The sequence below is a fragment of the Agelaius phoeniceus genome, chromosome 6 (assembly GCF_051311805.1).
Source record: "Agelaius phoeniceus isolate bAgePho1 chromosome 6, bAgePho1.hap1, whole genome shotgun sequence".
Taxonomy (NCBI): domain Eukaryota; kingdom Metazoa; phylum Chordata; class Aves; order Passeriformes; family Icteridae; genus Agelaius; species Agelaius phoeniceus.
The window spans coordinates 8,311,488-8,323,436 of NC_135270.1; positions in this window are offsets into that span (position 1 = coordinate 8,311,488).

Genomic DNA, 11,949 nt, shown 5'->3' on the forward strand with positions numbered 1-11,949 from the left:
TCCAAGTTCACTGGCCTGAACTAATGTCTCCAATGGAGGTCGTACTACTGAACATTATGAGTTTTTATATATTAAACATGCATTAGTGGGTTTACCCTGCTTATCTGACAGCTGTAGAAAAATAAAGAAAATTCAGTTTGAACTTTAAAAAGCAGGGCTTAATTTATGTCTGCTACTTTTGTTCCTCCCCTTTTTTCAATTGCCAATTGCAAAGCTCAAGGGAGATAATAAAATGGAGGAGCTGCTACTTTATACTTCCACGTGCTTCCTAGTGCCTGCGCCTTACTGGGTGAGCTAAATCTAAAACTAGGAAAAGAGTTTTCAGATGGAAATTTGATTAAACAATGCAATCATCTGTCTCACAATCTGTTTTTTTATAAGGAGAGTATTTTTTTTTCCAGGGGGAATTTTCTTTCAGAGGGTTTTGTATGAAAAGGCAGACGTCATGAATACTGATGGGAAGGGCTCAGTGTTTTGTTATTTCTGTTTAACAAAGACAAAATGCTTTAATAAAATCAGAAAACACAGATGTTACTTTGAGTATATTTTGCATCTTCTACTTTTCTTTTTTTTTTTAAGGTTGGGAATAATCCCTCCCTCAGACTGACAATAGCAGCTCATGACAGACAAAATTAGCAGCTGGAAACTTAGCCAAAAGTTTAGGCTCTTTAGTTTGTTGTTATTGTTTGGGATTTTCTTAGATGGTGAAAGGCACACTTGAAGGAAGAGGCACGGATGAATTCAAAGCCCTTGTTTCTCACTCTCAGTACAGTTTGACTGGGTTTTAGTTTTTATAAACAGTTTAAAATGGGAAAATGCACAACTCTTTGTTTAGAAATTAGCCCATTGTGTTTTTCTCTTTTTTGTGTGTGGGGACTTCAGAGGGGAGTTCATGTGGTTTGATAATATATACTTTTCATACTCATTTAAAAGCACTATATTTTTATTAAATAAAAAATCAGTTCCTGTATGTCATTGAAAAAACCAACACCTATCTATTTCTCCTAAGTAATCTCTTTTTCTTGGGAGGAAAGAAGAGATACTGGAGATATCTTTTAACCCAGACTCATAATTAAATGAGTAAAGCAAAATAATTTCCTGTTTTCCCAGGAATTCTAAGGCATCATGGTTGTATAAAATTCTGTGCATTTTGGAGTGGCAAAGGTGGTTATTAGAACCTTTCCAGAGCCCAGAAAAAAGTCTTCTGTCATGACAGTGCCACTTCTATCTTCTGTGCTTCTCTTCACTCTCTGCTCATAAAGATGGACACTGGATTGCCCTTGGAGTGCCTGGAGATGGGAAGGGACCATGGCTGGGGACTCCCTCCAAGGCCACCTGACTGGAGGAGCTCTGCTTTCCCCAGGGCCAGGAGACCACATCCCCTGAGTTTACACTTTGTGTGATGTTCAAATGCTTCTGAACACAGTGGAGGAGCAAACCTTCAGAAGGTCCCTTTCCATGAGATCTACCCTAGATCTGTTCAGTGCTGGTTTGGAGGGGAAAGATGGGTTTTTTTTTGTTTTCATGTACCTTTACTGCATCTTGGATCTCTGTCTTGAGGGGACTGTACTTTGGAACAGTGGCTGCTTCAGAGCTGAGCTATGTTTTACCTTAAGAAATGAGATTTTCTATTAAATAATTTTTCTATTAAATAATTAAATAATTTTTCTATTAAATAACAATGGATTCAAAGAACATACTTCTGGATTCATTGTGCCTCTAGGAAGTTGGAGAGAGTAGCAGGAAAATCCACCCATCTGCCAACACTGAAATGTAATATGATCAAATGAAAGTATTAGGGTTTGGGAGGTTTGCCTTCTCTTTTTTGATGTCATGTGGGTTCAAATGTTCTCCAAGTATGTGGCAATGGAAGGGAACACCTTGTAAGGATTTAGCTTTATTGCATGACAGCTGTAACACTAACACCTACAGGATGGAGCTGAACAAAACACGTGAATAAGAAATGATGTTGTCATGGGAAGGGATCACAGAGAACAAGAGGAAACATTGCTGTCCTCATTCCACTGAAAAGGTAAACCAATGTCAGATTTCTATGTCAAACAGCCTAGCTTGTAAACATTCTTTCTAAGAGATTTGTTACCTGAGATAGATATAAATCAACAAAACAACTGGATCTGATGTCTAAGAATCTTCCCTGAAGTACTCTGTGATTCCTAGTGTGCAGCTGCTGGAATAACAGGGAGCTGTTTGCAGTGGTAGAAAATATTATCTCCTCTGTCTCTACCCGCTAGATTTAGTAAAGGATCATGTTAACAAGGCAAAATTATTTCTAACTCTGAAAATTGTGGCATTTACTTATTTCAGTGTAATAAATAATGTTGTGGAAACTTGCTTTCAAAATGTCCCCAAGTGCTGCTTCATGTATCCACATAATTACTCCCTACCTGTACTAGTGCTTCTGATGCAGGAGAATCTTTCTATTTCAAGGTATTCACCCAAGTCTTAATATGCAATAGAGTAGTGTTAGAGACCCAGAGTCAATGATGAAAATAAGGTGAGCTGTGTGGCCTATATCCATGGCTGAAAACTGAATTTTTAAGGAATGGACCTTTTTCTCTGGGCCTCTGAGAGGGTTTGGAATATGATTGTCCACAGACTAGCAGAATTCAGGAATGGTGGAGAGAGAGAAGGGGGCATTGATGGAAATTCAAGACAAGGAAAATATTTTGCATAGGAAAACATTTCATATGCAGGAAGGATAGTACTTGGTGCTGTAAAACACTCAGCACTGGGGCTTCTGGCTTTTCACCCAGCTTATTTGTTCAAGACTATTCCCTGCCACTTCCATGGGGGAGTGCCTGAGCGAGGGCAAACGGAGCAGAAGAGCCTAATTAAGGTTCCAGGGACTAACAGAGCAAATGTTAGTTTAATGATACAATTACAGGTCACAAAGAAATTGGAGCAGATGCCCCAAGTTTTATACGTTTTTGGCAAAGTGAGTGGGAAACTATGTGCTGAAGTGAGGTCAACAGATGGAGGAAGAGAGGTGCTAGAGGGGAAGAAAGCCACACGCCCATGGACAAAATCAAAAAAGCCCCCCAAACCCCAATCAAACAAACAAAAAGAACTGAAGAGACAAACCTTGGAAGAAACAGATTTTTAAACAAAGTTTGCCAAATAAGCAAACTTTTTTTTCCACTCTTAGAGCAGATGTGAAGTGCCTTTTCAGTTAATTTTGGATAAAAATAAGTGAACACATGCTGTGCTTTAATAAATCTTGGCGCAACCACAATAGGGAAACTCAGACCTTGGTGAACAATTCTGTGTTGGAGTTTGGTGACACTCACCGAGCCTCTCTGTGCTCTTTCCTCTCCTTTTCTCTGTGTTCTTTCTCCTGTGCAGAAGCCTATTTCCACCTTCCTACACAAGGATACAGCCAGGGCAGGTAGATGATGTCCATGTCACCTGGGGAGTACCTGCTGTTTCAAAACCTCCTTTTCTAAATGTGGGGCTGGGAGTCAGAGCTCAGCAGCTCAAAATCCTCACCCTATCATAGAAAATGCTGACTGACACTGGGCAAAAAGTTTGTATTTTCAAAATTCTTACCTAGCCTTCCTTAAATTCCTACTCAGAAATTCAGCTTCTAAATTTCCCTCTTAAATTCCTTCTTCAGCTGCAATGTAATCTGGTTTTCATAAAACCAAGAATTAGTGCAAGCCTCTGTGAGTCTCTGTGTTCCCTTTTATGAAACAGGGTAATACAGTCGCTGACACTTTATCCCATTCCTTCTATTTTGGGTTATTATTTTTTTTTTTTTTTTGCTTGGAAAAAGCATGGTGATGTTTCATAATAAGTTTGCATAACCATGGAGTTCTGTCTCTGGATTTGCTATGCTCTCTTCTCAACCTCCCAGCATTTTGCTGTCTATCATTTTATTCTGATTATTACTATTTGTTGTTGTTGCTGTTTTTATGACAGGGATCAGGAGCAAAATCTTAGCTCTGTAAAGACCAGCGGGAAAAAAATCCCAGACTTCAGGAGAATCAGGATTTTATCCTAAATCCTTTTATTTTACTGACACCCTTTAAAAATTATCATTATTATTATTATTATTATTATTATTATTATTATTATTAATAATAATAATAATAATAATAATAATAATAATAATAATAATAATAATAATAATAACAATAACAACCAGGTATCATACTCTGATCCCTGCCAAGCATTCTGGATAAAGGTTTAATAGATTTGGTAAATCTGGGGTGTGTTATTATCAGGCTCATAACAAGGACAGAATGCACAGGGTAAAATTATCCTGACTGTAGACGTGTTGACATTGGTGAGCCTTGCAACATATCACACATTTATACAAAGCTCTAAACTTTAGTAAAACATACAGTTGGCAAATTCCTCACAGTCTTTTTTTTTTTTTTTCTGGGCTGCCAGAACCTTTTTGGAGAGCAGCTTTAACACAGAGAAGAGATTTGATGTGTAAGTTTCATTATGCTTGCAGCAGCTGGATTCTGTACAAATCCTGTGGTACATGAATCAAAGCTATCCAGATAGTGCAAACAGAGAACATGAATCTTCCAGGTGCACTACAGTGCTTTAGAAAAGGCTTGAAAAATTCTGTTGTGTGAGTACTCTGCAGCTGATCCTGTAGGTGGCACTGAAAGAGGAGTTGCCTTGCTTGAAGGGAGGATTTTTTTTTTTTTTCTGAGCTAAACATTCTGCTTTGCTGTGTGGTTGTAGCTTAGGTTTTCCTTAATTCTATTTTTGTATGAGATCATCGTTTACTCTGTTCAAACACCTGTGGAAAATGTTCAGACACCTCTTCTTTTGGAGTAACTTGGAACACCCCTGTAGATGTCAATGGTTGTGCTTGTTGTGGAGGAAGGCTTTGATCTGGATGTAGATGAATAAAAAGTATGGGCTGCCACAGGCACTGTGGCACAGACAGAGCATACTCTCAAATGGAACATATTTTACCACCCCCAGAATCCTTGGAAAGCTCCATGAAATTCATCTCTCTGGAAACTATTTGGTTAATGTGCACTGTAAATTTACAAATGTGAGCTTGTGTCATGGAAAGACCAGTCCTCTCAGTCAGAGCAGGTAACCAAACCTGCTTAATTTTGTTACTGTAGATTAAATTGGCCTTGAACATTTTTCTCCACGTGGTACACACAGCACCTGATCATAGATGTGATGTCAGGCTCAAAATAAAGCATTTCCTGTAATCAGGATCATACCTTGCTGAGAACTGAGGGGAAAAATTGCCTCTGGGTTTCTCCCTATTTTGAAGCTGTCAGAGTGCACAGCTGATTTGTGAGTCTTTGTCTGTGAATGGTTATTAAGTTGTGACAGAGAGTGGGGTGAGATATGGTAATCTGAAGGCTGCTTAGATTTAGAAACAAAGTCAGATGTAGTTTTAGAGGCCTGAGTTCTTTCTTTCCTTTTTTAGTGTGAACAAGGGTAATAATTGTAAAATGCTCTTTGCAAGCAGAAAAATACCTCCAGTCCAGCCTCCTGTACTCACATCAGATCATGTGTTTCTGAAATGGCCCTTGGCCCTCATAAATTTCCTACTGAGATTAGTCACAAACAAGATAATTACTCATTTCTAGGCCTAACATGCATGAATTGCCTGGAACTTAAAATAGTTGTGTTTACCTTAATTAATAGATTGGGTCAACAGAAACTAAATGCTTCCTTCTCTGTGATTTTTTTTGCGTTGGCTAAAACACCAGCTGTACTTGACTATCTGCACCACTTTCAACCTGTAATCAATTTTCTATACTTGGGTATTATCTGTTCAATGTGAGCAACTGCTTGTTTGGTTTCCATTGAAATAGTTCACTCAAGACTGGTTTTCATGCTGCATTTCAGACACACTGACACAGAGGTCAGAGATTCACTCCCATGAAATATTGGCAACCAATGGGACGAAGTGCAGACTGGATTTGACAATGATTTGTACCCACAGTGAACTAATGGAAGGATATTGAGAGGGATTCAGATCACAGTGAACAAATGGGAGGATATTGAGAGGGATTCAGATCACAGTGAACAAATGGGAGGATATTGAGAGGGATTCAGATCACAGTTCTGATAGTCATGGGAGCAATGTCGTGCTTTTACTCTCGGTTGTCCATGGCTGAACCGGGCACAAGTGGATGCTGCCTCAGAGATGGATTTTAAAAGCACTCAGGCTGTGGCAGTGCAATATGGAAGTTATGTTTTTATTTACATGCTCCTGATAGTTCTGTCTGGGAACACTCGTGTGTCTTGCCAGCTACTCTGGTACCCGGTAGCTATTCTGTCTTTCCACCAATGGTTTTTGCAGACTTCTGCCAAGTTGTTTCTCTTGTGTTATGAAAGAGATAAAAATAAAATGGGTTGGACCTTGATCAAGAAATGATTTTAGATAGAATTTGGCAACAGAAGCAGACCCTCAGCAACATTTTCCATTGTACAGGCTCTCCCTTTTTGTTAACTGGGCAGTATGATGAATTGCTAGTTTCACTTCTTAAAGTGCAAGAACAAAGACAATGACACTATGGAAAATAAAAAGGATGTCCAGAGCACTGAGTTTAAATTTAAATCTGTCTCTCACAGAAAGCCAACTTTAACTACAAAGATAGAAACACACCTCAGAGGGATATGGCTGAAGTCGAAGGAACAGTGATATCTTTAAAATTCACTGAGATAAGTGGACTAAATCCTTTTGGTCCAATTTCTGAGGGAGATACCGGCATTGTTTCAAAGATCTTATTCTCACGTCAGTATTTGTCACATGAATGCTATTCATCTGTGTTCAGTATATTAAATTTTTATCCTCAGTGATTTTGCTCTTTGAAAATTGGGAGATGTGGATACAACACAGTTTTAAACAAAATGGAATTAATATTAATTTGTAAATAATTAGGAATTTGCCTAATCAAGTTATGTAATTGAGACCTCTCCTACCAAACCAGATTTATTCTGATTTTGGTTATACTTCTCAGTGATTTTTTTTGTGGGTGTCAAAATGTATAAAGATGATTAAAAAATTTAAACGTTTCTTCCTGACAGTCCTGTGGTGGCTGCTCTGTGGTGTGATAAAAATCTTCCTGCCTGGGTAGGTATCAGAAAATCTTTGTCCCTTTTCCTGCAATTTATCCCGTGGCAAACTCCTGTCCAATTTGCTGCTCGTAAGAGATTTTCTAGGTTTTTGGTTCTAATTGAATAAAGGGGTTTTAGGCAATTTCCTGGGGTTAGAGGAGTTGGAGTGACCATCTGTGGTGCTGAAAGAGTCATTAACTTTCCATGGCCATTTCCACCCATTGTCCTCCTTTTAGGCTATGCATAAGGATTCCAGTTAGCAAACCAAATGGGACTGATGGGTTGGGTTTTTGTGTCAGGGGAACACCTGTCCATTAAGGAGAAAACTTCCCACTTTTTCTTTTCAAGTGGATCACTGCAGGACTGTCAGTTGGGAGCAACATTTGGTCAGGGGCAATCTGGTCCAGGCTGCTCCCAATCCATGACCCCAAACTGGAAGGAGATGTTTCCTGATCAACCTACTTCTTCAGGGAGAAAGTTTAGGCTGCAATATAATTTTGGGCTGTGAAGCAGCACTTGTATAACTTTAATTATGCTTGGCTATAGTTTCAGCAATCTTCTCCCAACAGAATTCTCACCTACAAATGATTGTGGAGTTTTTTAAATGAGTGCTTCAATATGGTGTGGAATTAGGGCATCATCAAGTAGAGAGATCCTATATCCTGACTTATTAAACGGCCTAACAACTGGCAAATTCAAAGTGGAAGATAGCTTTATTTTTTATAAGTTTTTTTGCACTTCCTATTAAAAAGTTATTTGCTCTTCTTCTTAAGGGTCAGACAAATACTTTGCATTCACTACCTCTATAGATGATCTTTTCTTCCCTCAGGAGCTGGTGTATCATTAGTCAATTTCTGCCACATTAACAAATTCTTCTTCTCAATTAATCCTTGTGTGTGTTTTATGTGATTGTTCTGATCTTTACTTTTGTCCTAAAATGTTGTTTGGTGTCCTGGTTTTATAGGAGTTTTCATCCCTGTGACATCTGCATTTCAGGAACAGGACTTCCTATTCTTTCTGGGGTAAAATTTCCAAAGTGGGCATGGAAAGTGAAATACAATTGTGACTTTCTCTCTCCAGCACCTACATGGTTACAAGTTCTCTATGGAAGTGGTACAAAACCTTTCTTCCTACACAAAGGATTTTGGTTTTTTTAAAGTAATTCAGCAACAGGAATCAAAAACCAGTATGAAAAACATGGAGATGAAGTATTCTGTAGCAGTTATTTCCTTGAAGGACCAGTTTGGATACACACATATCTTGGCAATGGAAGGATTTTTTTGCAGGAATAATGATTATTATTCAATAACTTCAGTGAATGTTGTGGAAGTGAATGATAGTTGAAGTAAGGAACCAAGCAATGGCTTTTTGGGCAACAAAAAAGCAAAAGGAGAAAGAAAAATGTACCCCTATTTTATCAAATTGCCTTTGTATCTACCTGTCTTTTGGATGTTTGACTAAATTAATGAATTTATACTCTGGGACTTTCAGAACATTACACTTTGGTTAAAGGCTTCTGGTGAAGATGTGATTCCCTGTACTAAGGCTCAGAGAGGAACAAGATATTATAGTTAATTATTATTACATCCTGCACATGGAAAAGAAAACACTGACTGGGTTTTTTTAATTTGCATTTGGTCTGGTTTTTTAGGTCCCTCATGATAGACTGCCTCTCTTTTGTGTTAAAATATTGCAAAGGTGGTGTATTTGAATGATCCACCTCTCTAAGTGGCTGTAATTTCATAGCAAGTGCTCTGAAATCTTTTCTGGCTGAGATTGGAAGAAATCAGACCTAGAAATTCAGAATGAACGAAGACAAAATTTCATTCAGCTTTTTGGTGTTGGAACGAAACACAAGAGTCTAATTATTGAAATATTATTATTAAACAATGTTTAATACTGTCCTTCTTTTTTCCAGCTGTAACTTGTGGTAATTGGTCTCTGAACAGATTTTCTGTGGTGCACAGAGCCTTAATGCCAGCATTAGATGGACAGTGAAAGCTTGTGAATTTTCAAAATCTTCAGCCCTCTGTTGTTACAAGGTATCAAGTTCCTTTCCTCTTTTTTCTTTTTTTCTTTTTTCTTTTTTCTTTTTTCTTTTTTTCTTTTTTCTTTTTTCTTTTTTCTTTTTTCTTTTTTCTTTTTTTCTTTTTTCTTTTTTCTTTTTTCTTTTTTCTTTTTTCTTTTTTCTTTTTTCTTTTTTTTTCTTCTTTTTCTTTTCCTGTTTCTTCTTCTTTTTCTTACTTTTCATTTGATCCACATCTGCTGTAGTTTGGCAGACAGCTTTGGATTTCCTTCTTTTTTCTAGAATCTGTGGCCACAGAAGTTATCATCTATAAAAAGGCCAGAAACAGAAAGCTTGTCCTTGACATACCCTGTGGAATCAAAAAACAAAAAGCAAACCATTTCCTATGACTTTGTCCTGTTGGTAATTGCTGTTGGAGCTTGCCAGGAGGAACAGGGCCTGTCTTCAGGCCACCATGGTAAACTCCAGTGTCCTGCCACACTAAAGAAAGCTCAGTTTTTGTTTCCTGCAGAGTCTGAGAGCCAAACTTGGGAGCAGGGGAAGAGCAGAGGATGGGCAGGGCTTGTGTCCGAAATGGAGAAGTGCAGCAACCAAGAGGGAGCAGCAGGATGAGGAGCAGCCCCACTCTGTAGTTTCTGGTCTTATTTAATGATTTAGAGATTTGCAGCTTAAAACTGCAGGTGTGGACTAGTTGACTGATATTGTGTTGCTGTGGGGAAGTGACAGAATCACTATCAGAGGATCAGGAATAACTTAAATACAACAGTTTATGAATAGTTTACATTTATTGTTGGATAGTGTGAATCATTCTTTAGAAATACTCCTTCCCTTGTAGAATCATAGAGTTGTTTAGATTGGAAAAAACCTCCAAGATCACCAAGTCCAGTCTTTCCCCCACCATGTTCACCACTAAACCATGTCTCCAGGTGCCACATTTTCATGGCTTTTAAATACATCCAGGAATGGTGACTCCATCACCCTGGACAGACTGTTCCAGTGCTTGACAACCCTTTTGGCAAAGAAATTTTTCTCAATATCCAATTTAAACCCCCCCGGTGCAATTTGACATAATTTCCTATTGTCCTTTCACTTGCTAACCTGGGAGAAGAGGCCTTCACTGTCCATAGAGGAACCTTTCCTGGCAGGTGTGAGCTTTTGGGATGATGTGTACAGCAGTTAAATCTTGGGCAGACACATTTCAGGCATCCCCTTTTTCCAAACCATGGTGAATTTTTCTATATTGTAGATTTGTAATACACATCAAACCAAAAGAGATCATCAGTGTGGCTTTTACCACAGGAAGTTAAGAATAAGTAATATCATAACTAATAAAATATTGTTCATTATATAGGAGTACTTTAAGAATTCTCAATTAATATACAAAAACACCAACTTGTAGAAGCTCTTGTTTTAAAGAAAAGGCTCACTAAAACTCACTTTGGACCAAAGCACATCAGCTGGTGTTTAGTTGGATGTCACAAACACAAGGAGGTCAAAACCTGTGAGTTAGACCTTCAGGAAGGATGAGACTGACTCAGAAATAGAAAGACTGTATTGTGACTCAGCCAGTTTTTTGGGTTTGAATGTTTTCCAGGCTTGGAAACTTGTAAGGGTAGTTATTATTGGACCAAAGTCTACCACCAGGAACTCTCAGAAAACACCAATAGCCTCCAACAAATCTGTGAGAATTGGTGCCATTTATAGCTCTGAGTGACTTCTGCAGAAGCAGGGTCCTTCCAGGGGGGACACTTGGCTGACCAGGCTGGCAGGAGTGGCTGCATGGAAAATGGTCACAAAATTACTCTGTAATTCCCAGCTCTGGGAAGCCTAACTCTGTCCATCCAGAGGGACAGGAAAAGTGACTGAATGTGAGTGATTCTCTTTCACCTTGGATGGTGACCTCAGGGAGAAGAGGATTGTGCCACTTACACTCAGAACTAAGTTCACCTTAATGTTTGGAAAATAAAATTAGTAAACTCTGACAGATTAAAGCGAGAGGAATGGGGAGAGGTGATAACAATCTTCTCTCCTGCCTGGTTTATACAAGAAGCACTTCCTTCTGTGCTTCCCTGTTTTCTCAAGGCACTTTGTTTCAGTCTTCTTTGATCACTAGGAAATGAGGCAATTGCTTCCACTGCCTGCATTGCATTTCCACTTGGAATACAGAGCACCCAGCTAATGTTCAGAGGTTGATTAGCCCTGTAGCTTTAAGGGAGAATTTGAACTTGCTGAGTTACATTTCTTTTCCCTTTGCAGGTAATGACTGGAAAGAATGCAATGAAGGCCTTTATCTTCACGTGAGAATTAAAAGGTATTTCCAAATTTATCAACTATGTTCTTTGCTACAGCAAAGGTACTAAACTGGTGCCCAGTCATGCTGGCAGGATTTTTCCTGTGTTTTCTGAACACAACTTTGGAATGTTGGTTCATTTCAGGTGGGTTGTTCAACACTGAAGTGGGGATGATTTTCAGATGATTCAGTAGCATTTGAGGAAAATTAATGTCAATTTAGGTCACAGTCACACTGATGATTGTGGTTTGTAGCTTGTTCTCAGCCTCCAGGACTTAATGTCAAATTGAGGTGCTCTTTCACAGATATTTCTCTGCACAGATTTTTTTTTTTCCTTTTCAGCAAACTTTTTTTTCAATACTGCTTTCGGTTCAAAGCGCTCCAGTTTTTTCTGTTCCTAAATGAGTTCATAAATGAGCAGAAAAATCTGAGAGGTTTGAATTGGTGTGTTTGCTCTAGTTTAAACATGAGATTAACCTTAAGCAAGACACGAATCTCAAGAATATCAGTGGGATTACTCCTGTGCCCGTGTTTAAGAAGGGCTCAGGAGTATCTGAACATT